We start from the raw sequence: 11,698 nt of genomic DNA, 5'->3' as shown, positions 1-11,698 counted from the left end.
AAGGACCAGCTCGGTATTGGTTAAACAGTCTGCCTGAAAACTCTATTGGCAGCTGGGAGGATCTGGAAGACGCCTTCCGCGACAACTTCCAAGGTAGATACATCCGGCCACCAGATGCCGATGACTTAAGTCACATCGTCCAGCAGCCCTGAGAGTCAGCCAGGAAGCTCTGGACTAGGTTCTTAGTTAAAAAGAACCAAATCATAGACTGTCCAGATGCAGAAGCCCTAGCGGCCTTCAAACACAGCGTCCGGGACGAGTGGCTCGCCCGCCACCTCGGTCAAGAAAAACCAAAATCCATGTCGGCCCTTACCGCTCTGATGACCCGCTTCTGCACGGGAGAAGACAGCTGGCTAGCTCGTAGAAGCATCAGCGCCAGCAATCCGGGCACTTCCAAAGTCTGAGGTCTTCAAACAGGCCGGCAAGCTCAACGCCAAACACAAGGGAAAGAGGCCGCCCGGTGATAGCTACGATGAAGAGACTCACCAACCAAATACCGGGGGCCAGAAGCAATTTCCCCCCCGAAGTAAAAACAGTGAACATGGTATACGTGACACACACCTCTATAGGGGAGCATGAGAAGCACTCCCTCCGGACTGAGGATCATACTACGGTCACTTCAGCTGAAGTACAAAGCGGTCTTATTAAACTGCATAACTTGTCGGCCATTAAGCCGCTGGTCTCCATTCAGCAGGACCGACCGATTTCAGAGCTGGACTAGCAGTTCGGCTTCCGCTGTCCGCCTCATACACCTGCGAAATCTGTGCCGCGCATACATAACTATGCGCTTAAAATACCCTGGGCATCGGCGGAAGCACAATACGTACGGGCCTACAAGTACGCCCATAACCTCCTTCCCTTTTCTTTTCTAACTACTCTTTCTTTTACCACAGGTGGCTCAATGGTTGGTCATCTCCTTGACTCTATCGGAGCTCGGGTTCGTACATTCACCCAAAGGTTATTCCTGTCAAGGAGTCCCTTTACCGAGGAAAGGCGGCGCAGACGTGCGACAGGAGGTCCAAAATAACTTTTTGTAGACAGCACTCTCTATTTCAAGCCTGTAAAGTGCCTTTTTCCTCAGCCTTCGAGCCCTGGCATGTCAAATAGCCGGGGTTGCGGCGTTGTTATATGTAAAATAACGATTGGCATATCACCCAGGTCTCGTGAACATAACCCGTATTCAGTATTTGCTTTTTTCTAGAGAACTGAATTTTGCTCCTTTGGTTGTTTCACACACACCTCAGCACAAAATCGCCAGGGGCTCGGTATGGGAACAAATGAGTTGCCGACAAGTCCGAATAGCTTTATAGCATACTTCGGCGTCGCGAGTTTGGCCTTATATGCCTCAGCTCCGAATCATGTCTTGGGTCAATAGTTGGGTTGCCCGGCTCCTGTGCTTACTACCTTACGTTCCGTTCTATCGGCTAGGGTAGTAAAGGGAGAACTACTGCGATTGTGCTTCTGGTTCATCTGGTCAAGCACCTCAGTAGAGAAAGCCAAAAACTAACTGTCATGATGAGGCAAGAGCTGGTCAACCACTCAATGACTTATCAGAATCTTTCGCGATTTCCTCCATATTATACGAAGGGCCTTTTCTTTAGGTCATCTATGTAACGCACCGTACTGAATAAGTTGCGTACATACAAGGGCTATATCGTAGACCCACCATAAAACTCCTATGGCTAAGTGAAGGTGTTAATGCCCTATAGTCCGATTGCCTAGTTCCTCGCATTGACACCTCCTTCATGGACCAAGACGTTGGGTTAAGAGTGATCAAATGCTTTTCCGAATACCCTTGTGCTTTATACGAGGGGGCTGAAGCCGACGACTGGAAAACTTTCAGATTATACAAAACGGCCGCACAGGAGGAACAAAAGTTTCAGGCAAAATTAAAAATAGCCTTATTATAATATTGTATTTTACAATTTCCATACATTTCACTCGAATATCATGTTTTTCGAGCATTGACCCTCTATCAAGCGGGCACTCTCTAAGACATCCTCGAAATAATGCTCTGGTGCGTGATGGTCCTTGCCCTTGGGTGGACTCTTCGCTGCAACATTGGTGGCCTTCATTTTCGCCCAGTATGTCTTGACACAGGCAAAGGCCATCCGTGCACCCTCAATGCACGCCGACCGCTTGACGGCGTCGATACGCGGCACCGCATCAGCAAGCCGCCGCACCAAACCAAAATAACTATCCGGAATTGGCTCGGTCGGCCACAGCCTGACCACGACGTCCTTCCTGGCAGAACCGGATAGTCTGTGGAGCTCGGCCCACTGGGTCATCTGTTCGTTCTGCAACAGTGGGCGCTTTGGCACACCGAATTGTGACCAGAAAAGCTTCTCCGTCGCATACCCCTCTTGCGCTTGGTAAAACTGCGCTGCATCAGAAGCACTCTTCGGCAAGTCCAATAACGCGTCTGGAGAACTCCAGACTTGATTAAGCGGGGCATAATTTGGATCGCCGAACTTAGTTTGTAGTAAAAAGGGCTTACCAGCCGCGATCTCCCCAGCTTGCCGGATCTCCTCCTGGGCCGCTCTAGATTCGGACCGCGCTTCTTTCGCCTCTCGTAAGGCCTTGTCAAGATCAGCTGTTTTGGCTTTATTATCCCTCTCGAGGAATTCGCAGCGGCTAGAGGCATCCTTTAGCTCACGCGCCATCGTGGATATTCTCTCCTCGTATTGTTGTCAAGCAGCATGTTCGGCCTTTAACTCGGCAGATGCCTTTTCGGCAACCGCATTACTAACCCGGGCCTGCTCCTTGGCCCGGGCTAGCTCAGCCCGAAGGATTTCAACTACGGCGGCACCATCTGCAGTTATGCATATCTCAGTATACAACCCTTAGTATCGTGCTTATATTATAAGCACATGCACATAATGACTGCCCCAAAAACATACCTTGTGCCTCGTCAAGCCGTCTGTTGATAAGCGCGATGTCATCATCCGCCTCATCAATCTTCCGCCGCAGATCTGCAACCTCTGTAGTTTGGGCAGTAGCCAGGGAGGTAATAGACTATGTTCCAAATAGTCAGATTATTTCTTGGGCATATCTTTTTGATCCTCTAATCGCCTCCCTTGGGAAGCCAATCAGAGTCTCAGGGGCTATTATCTATACATGGGAGCATTTTGTGAATAAAACACAATCGAAAATATTACAGTACAAACCTCGAAGCCTCTTAGCAGGCTCGTGAAGGCTTCATTCAATCCGCTTTTTGCGGATAGAACCTTTTAAACCACCGTACCCATCAAGGTATGATGTTCCTCTGAGACGGACGCCTCTCGCAGCATGTTCGTCAATATATCCAGCGCTTCTGGATCTCCGGAAGCTGCTGTAGGAGTACGGCCTCCCTTTGAAGGGATCCATTTATTCGTCCCTAGAGTTGTCTCCGGCTGTAAGCCGGACAGTCCGGGGCCTTTATTGTTGGCCCCCGGACCCTGGGCTACTGAAGTATCACCTTCGGGTAACGTCTTCATCATCCCTCGCATCACTTGTTGATCAGGAGAGACTCTCCGGGACGACACCTCAAAGTCGTCTGCCCTATTGGGCGAGGATACTGGTGGAGGCGTCTCGCTTTCCATCATCTCCGAGAGAAGATCCCCCGAGGAAGAGGATTGTTGAAGAAGACTGTGAGCCGAGCTGCAAAAACATATATTCTAGATGTTACCTTGGTCACAGGAAAGGAACGGGATATGTTTAATACACCCTTGTTCACTTACGATTTGGCTAAAGGCTTGTCCTCACTGTGGGACTGCGCGATGACGTCGTCCTCCAAGCCCGAGCCGCCCGACAGGAGCATCTTGCCTCGCTTAGGAGCCTTTTCCTCCCAACCTTCGGAGGCAGCCCTTTTCTTACCGTGGGGAGAAGGGATGTTGACCTCTCCTTCACTTTTGTCTTCGGGCGATCGGATTTTGATCTCCCCGGACACAGCGTCTGATATACCTTTGGGATGGAGGCCACCGTTGGTTCTCCCGCTCTCCGTCTTGTCCTCCTTCATAGGCATCTGGTACGGTGTCGGGGCCAGCATCCTTGTTAATACAGGATCCGCCGAGTCTTCGGGAAGGGGGGCCGAACACCTAATTCGCTCTGCTTTCTTTATCCAGCCCTGGAAGAAGATAGTTTGATCAGTATCGTATTACGGCATACATAGCTAAAAATTGTTCGGGAGTCAGGCGCTTACCGAGTTATCCGGATGGTTGCAGTCGAGGCCGATGTCCTCGGTGGTGTCCGGCCACTGTTTTCGTTTCCCAAAAAAACAACTTCCACATTCCTTTGTGCGTAGTACCGAAGAAGTGTTGGAGGGTCCATGGTCCTTCCGGATTAAACTCCCACATACACAGAGGCCATCGCTGGCATGGCAGGGCCCGGCGGACCAGCATTACTTGAATCACGTTGATAAGACTAATGTCCTTCTCAAGGAGGCTCCAGATGCGGCTATGTAGAGTCTGCACTTCGTCAATTGATCCCCAGTCTAGCCCCTTATTAATCCATGATGCAAGCTGTAACGGAGGGCCAGATCGAAATGCAGGTATAGCCGCCCACTTGGTACCGCAGGGTTCAGTGACATAAAACCACTCCCCTTGCCATAGGTTTGGGGTTTCGGTGAAGGAGCCTTTGGGCCAAGGAGCATCGGTAAGCTTGCTCACTGTAGCACCTCCGCACTCCGCTTGTTCCCCGTCGACTACCTTCGGCTTCACACTAAAGGTCTTGAGCCATAAGCCGAAGTGTGGTGGAATACGGAGAAAGGCCTCGCACGTGATAATGAACGTCGAGATGTGAAGGAAAGGATCCAGGGCTAGATCGTGAAAATCTAGTCCGTAGTAAAACATGAGCCCCCGAACAAAGGGATGAAGAGCGAATCCTAGCCCTCGGAGGAAGTGGGAGATGAATACAACCCTCTCGCTGGATCTGGGAGTAGGAATAACCTGTCCTCGAGCAGGAAGCCTGTGGGAGATCTCCGCGGTCAGGTATCTGGCCACATGAAGCTTCGCAATGTCCTCCTCTGTAACAGAGGAAGCCACCCATCGGCCCTGTGGGCTGGATCCGGACTTGATTGGGGAGCTTGAAGCAATGAAGTCGAACCTTGGGTGTTGGAACTCGAGGTAGGAAAGGTTGAGGAAGAAGCAGGCGTGGAGGAGTAAGGCGGGTCTGTACCCCTATATAAAGGCTGTGAATATCAAACGCCTCCTCCTGGGCCTTAAAACTTTCCTATTCCCAAGGAATTGCACCGGAAGGACGGTTGGATTACCCACGTCTGTGTTGATAAGGATCCCATAATAAGGGGACACGATCTCTGCTTTGACAAGACGTGCCAATAAAACCGCTTCTCAAAACATGGAGCGGCAGGCCAAAAAACGGTTCCAAATAATGATCGGGTGGTGATGTGGCATCACGCTGCAAAAAGTTGTCAGCAGATTGGACTCATGAAATATTATACTCTCTGCGGTTGTGTGTGGTACTTGTGTTGCAGATCCGGACACGTTCGTCCGAAGACTATCTTGGAGTATTCGAAAGGGGAACCCGCCTTGCAATGCCGAAGACAATCTGCGCGCCAGACACTTTGTCATTGAAGCCTGGTTCAGGGGCTACTGAGGGAGTCCTGGACTAAGGGGTCCTCGGGTGTCCGATCTGTTATACATGGGCCGGACTGATGGGCTGCGAAGATATGAAGATCGAAGACTCTTACACGTGTCCGGATGGGACTCTCCTTGCCGTGGAAGGCAAGCTTGGCGACGAAATATGAAGATTCCCTTCTCTGTAACTGACTTTGTGTAACCCTAGATCCCTCCGGTGTCTATATAAATCGGAGGGCTAGGTCCATAGAGGCAAAGACATATAATCATAGTCGTACAGGCTAGACTTCTAGGGTTTAGGCCATTACGATCTCGTGGTAGATCAACTCTTGTAATACTCATATTCATCAAGATCAATCAAGCAGGAAGTAGGGTATTACCTCCATAGAGAGGGCCCGAACCTGGGTAAACATTGTGTCCCCTGTCTCCTGTTACCATCATCCTTAGACGTACAATTCGGGACCCCTACCCGAGATCCGCTGGTTTTGACATCGACACCATCGATCATGTTGTGCGGCGAGCTACAGCCTGTCGGCGCTGACATGCCTATCTTGATCCACGGCGCTCAAGCGCCATGAGCCAAAGGTCTGCTCAACCCTGGCGATGACGCGCATCACGGCGTCGTCCATCGCGTTGCCGGGGAGCGCCTCGGCCTCGACCGGCCGTGGTGCCTGCTCGTTTTCCTCATCGCCGAGGTTGATGGCAGAGGCGGCGCTTTGGTGGGTTGGCATGCTTGGAAAAGGTGGATGTGCTACAGGCTGCGCTTGTCGCCTCCGTGCATCGCGCGCCGCCTAGGTTTATGTGCAATATCGCTGGGTGGCGGGAAACGGTGGCATGTTCATAAAACGCAATCAATTAATGGAAACTTAGCATAGAAGGAACATCGAGCTAGCACAAGAAGTAAATGATGATCAGATGAACACGGACCACACTAGGGAACCCGTCGGTGATGAATTCATCGATCGCAAACGGTTGAATACCAACAAGTGTTTGCCCACAACACACACGGCTTATTCCATCACAAACAGGTTGGATGGATCAACTATATGCCACGTATTGCACATTGTCAAAAAGGAATGCGGTAGACCTTCTTTAACATGCGTTAAAAAAACAAGGACCTCGAGGTTAAATTAACTCATGGGATGGATCATCCAGGTCAAAGGTAATTTGACCAGGATGACCCATCCCATCAGTTAATTTAACATCAAGACAACTTCCCATCCAGCCACCCATCTGATGGCTGCTCCAGCCTGAGCACACTTAACTTGAGAGTTCTCTTAGATGATCTATTGGTGGAACAGCTAGTCCTTGCTGATATAGGATGCCTCTTCGCATCCTAATGGTGTACCCGGATGACCGCCCGTCGCCCAATGGCCAACAGATGTTGTGTAGACAGAGCATATCACATATGTCTTATTAGAAGCAACCATTTGTGTTATTATCGGTCTTCGCACACATTTCAGATTACAGACATGTTTGCCGCGTATCACACACATCTTGATATATTGAACCGTTTCTATTCTCTTGTCTCAACGCAAATAGTTCATCCGAGTGAACCGCATGCCGTATATCGCACACACCTTGATCTGGCTGACCGTTTCTTTTGTGTTGCCTAATCACAAACAGTTCATCCGAGTGAACCGTAAGCCGTATATTGCACACGCCTTCATCTGGCTGCCCGTTTCTTTTGTATTGCCACATCGCAAATAGTTAATTGAACTGAACCGTATGCCAAGCATCGCACACGGAACTATAATCTGAACCATATTTGATGCATCCTCCATCGCAAACGTTTTGCACCTTTTTTGGCAGTTTTTTTACACCACCGTTTGCGATTAATGCATCGCACACAGTTACGTCGAAGGGTCTTTGATTGTAGTGTCACGTTAGCAGCAACCTACAGGAGTGACATACGGTTAATAAAAAACGTTTGTGATTTAATTACCTAGTATACCCCCGTTCTTGGTTTATAAGTATGATTTAACTAATAAAATATGAATGCATGTTGCCAAAGATTATATAGTTGGATTCGTATTTGAACGTTTCCAATTATATAATTTTTATAACATGCATTAACATTTTGTTGGTTAAATTTGAGAGCAAAGTATGGCACAGAATATAAAGGGAATATAGACAAGACGGTGGTGGTAGCACACGGCCGCTCTCTACGCAGCGGCGCAACTGTCGGCCGGCTTGTAGGCGACCATTTCCTGCATGTTCAGCTGGTCTATGCGTGTGGTTGCTTGCGGTTTAGGCCACGGTGCGCTCTACTCTCGCATCCCTCCGGGTGCTCTGCCCTCGTCCCTCCACGCGCACTGCCAGTGTTTGGGGCCGGCACACGATCACGCACGTTCGTGTGCATGCGGTTACGCCAGGCGCAGTGCGACGATGCAGTTACCCGCTGCAAAAAACTTTCATGCGGACGACACACGACCATTTACCTTATATCTCTCGCGTCACATGACACAATAAGCACACCCACGACGACACATATAGAGAGGACTTCCAGCGGTTCCAATGGCGCTCCCCATGGCTCCAATGGCGCTCCCAGCGACCGACGACGACAACGGCGGGCAGTTCACCACGCATCACATAGTGGACACTCACGTGAGGGGAAAGGCCCTCTCAGTGGTGTACACGAACAATCCGGTCTTGATGGTGAACTCCATCCAAACTATGGAGCAATTCCTTGCCGAGGACAAGTACCGAGTGGTCGGCTTCGACCTCGTGTACACCATCGATCGTGTCGGGTACGATCAAAAGGTTGTCGTCGCCCAGTTGTGCGTGCGACATGACGTCCTCGTCTAGCACTACCACCTTGCCATAAGGCCTTGCGAGCATTTCTCTAGGTTTATCAACAGCTCTGACTACAGTTTCGCTATGGTGGACACCACCAACGATCTAAAAGCGCTCAAGGTTTCCGACTTGAAATGCCCAAATCTTGTCAACATCCAGCACCACTACAAGGTCTGGGGCAATGACAAAAACAAACTGAACTCCCTGGTACAAGAACGACTGGCATAGTGTGTGGCATGAGAGACTAGATGAACAACATGTCAAGTACGCGGCCATGGACGCGTACATAAGCTACGAGATGTACAGGCGGATCGTTGACATGAGGAAGTGTCTTCTTCCTACCCCAGACGAGGGATCGAGCCATGGAGCAGTGGCGGGAGCGTCACAAGAAGTAGATGACTAGACGATCGTTTCTCCTACTTTATAATGCATGCAATTGTTTATTGAGGTGTGTGTGAATGATCTGTATAGTCACTTATGTATTTGGATGTTTATTTCAGTTATATGTATACATGGTATTCTACTATAGACAGAGCAAATCACATGGCTTATTAGCAGCAATCGTCTCTATTATTATTGGTCTTCGCACACATTTCTGATTACGGACCTGTTTGCCACGTATCACACACATCTTGTTCAGTTGAACCGTTTCCATTGTGTTGCCTAATCACACACAGTTCATCGTAGTGAACTGTATGCTGTATATTGCACACGCCTTCATCTGGCTGCCCGTTTCTTTTGTTCCTCCTCATCCCCTATAGTTAATTGAACTAAACCATATGCCATGCATCGCACACGCAACTAAAATCTGAACCGTGTTTGATGCATCCATCATCGCAAACGTTTTGCACCTTTTTTGACGGTTTTTTTACACCACCATTTGCGATTATGGCATCGCACACAGTTTCGTCGAAGGGTCTCTGATCGTAGTGTCGCGTTTGGACCATCCTGCAGTAGTGCTATGTTGAAACCAACGAACTCGTACATAACGGTTCATCGTCTTTATCAATGACGGGGAAATATCTTGAATGTTGTGCAAAGAAAAACAGACATACAACACAATAAGTTCTGCTAGCACATTAAGTTGACGTACAACCCTTTCTAAAAAAGTTCAGGTACAAAAATAGAACATGTCACAATCAAATGTACTGGCACATCAGTGCTTCACAACCATAGCTCGGATTTAACTAGTATCTAACAACATTTAGTTGTTACCTCAAATTAGAGCACATCCAGGCAGCCAGCCCTGCCTCTTCTCCCAAAGAAGCAGTGGCCTCTGCCGCGCGATGGAGTAGGCCTTGTGCCATCCATCGTTCCAAGTAACACGGGGAAAGTCTAACGTTGACTCCTATAATGGACGTCGTCGACAGACCCTGGCACTAGCGGCGGCAGCAGGACTTCGATTGATGGATTGACCACTTCTTCGACATGCACGAACACTCGATACAGGTACATCCCTCACGTGGTCCGCGGTGGGCATGGTGGCAACGAATAGTACAACCCCGGTTCCTGCACCGGTATCTCAACACCAATCACCTTTGGTATGGTGCACGGCTTCTTCATCCATGCCATAACCGTCAAAGCCCAGTTGTCTGGAGGAACAAACATACTTACGAGCTCACCTCCAAGGTCGTTGATAAGCTCATTCATGGACTCGCTGTTCCAAGCACGTCGAGGCATGCCATGGAAGGTAAGCTTTGTTAAAAACTCAAACTCAGAGGGCACCGAGCCCCATCCTGGGTGCCACCGATCAAAGCTCACCAGTGCGCCATCGCAGAACAAACGCTGGGAAGATTCGAACACACGACTGCAGTCGAAAGTTGTCCGGAACCTGACGAATAAATCAGCCGGTGGCGGACAGACTTCGACGAGCAAGTCCCTTATTTGGATGCCGTGCACAATGCCAAGAGCTTTGACAAGGTCGTCCGGTGAGACTGGAGGCCGGTCGCCATTGATGGTTACCATCAGCACTTTGTCGGCAAACTGGTCGTCAAGCGCCGCCATGCCATTGTTGAGCGACAGCATGCAGCGCCCGAAGGCAGGACGAACCTCAGGATCTTTGGCTCGGAGATCCGTGTTGACCGGCGACATGATAGTGCGCTTGAGTACAGGGAGTACAGGAGGGGATTTGGGGGAACTAGAGTAGGAATCGAGATTCCAAAGGTGGGGGAGGGGCGGGAGATTGGGGATGAAAAGGTAGCATGCATTTCGAACACGTGCCAATATGCTCATGTCGGCCTAAGAGTCCTTATTCTTTCCTTTTTGAGAGCCCGACCTTTTTTGAGGATCTTTTGAGAGCCCGGCCTGAGAGTCATAATTGACCTATTTGGCATTGCGTTACTACTCGGCCCATATTCAATAGCACCTCACTGGCCCAAACAAGTGTACATCATCAAAAAGACACCGAGCTCAAATTATAACTTGAAAAAAGGAGATATACTCTGAACACTGGAGAATGGTGATGCCCTCATTTAGCCCACCAGCAGTTCGAGACAATAAACAGTTTGAAACAACGATATATACAACATTCAAACACTGACTAGTGACTACTACTGACATAAACAGCAAGACATGATAGTTCATAAGAAGTCTTGCTACACCACCAAAACGCACCCTTCTGCAGCGCTCAGACTCTCGTGATCCAGACGAGAATGACATTCTAAATAGAGGCAACTATTACATAGTAAGAGTGACATAGACGAGGATGACCAAATGATAAGGAATATGCATAACAAAAGAGAGAACTACCCATCCAGAACAAGCAGCAAAGACAACAAGTCATTCGAAGAGGGATGATCCAACACCATCATAATTTGCAGCCCCGCTTCAGCGACCAGTGATCATGAGACACCAGTACTCCACCCTTACGACGAAACAGGCCAATTACCTATCAACCTGAAAGCTTGAACCACATCACTGCCTGTCGGACTTGAGACATCCAAGGATCAAAGTTAATCCAGATGCCTTTGTCATTCTCACCTTCTTTTGGCTGTAGGCTGTATCGTTGACAATCAGGGGAGTTTGCTCCCGAAGTCCTAGGGCTCGCCGTGTAGACATAGTTTTCCATAGCAATCAGAACCTCTATGCCATCAAGGTCCTTGCCAACGGTGATCTCTTGGTTAATCGGATAATTGAGTCCGAGAAATAGAGAGTGTGAACATAGGCTGTTTACCCGCCTCCAACTAAAAAATCCTGAAGGCCCCAACAAGCTGGTATCCTACTTATAGACGTAACAGCCACTGTCCGGATACTCGCGTATTTCATGGTGCTTGTACACAGTGGGGTTTTTGCAATATAAGTTTTTCGGCTCATGTGTCCGAATGATCATT

Source organism: Triticum aestivum, chromosome 4D (genome assembly GCF_018294505.1).
Source record: "Triticum aestivum cultivar Chinese Spring chromosome 4D, IWGSC CS RefSeq v2.1, whole genome shotgun sequence".
In the NCBI taxonomy this organism is placed as follows: Eukaryota; Viridiplantae; Streptophyta; class Magnoliopsida; order Poales; family Poaceae; genus Triticum; species Triticum aestivum.
Note: the sequence above shows the minus strand (reverse complement) of the source record.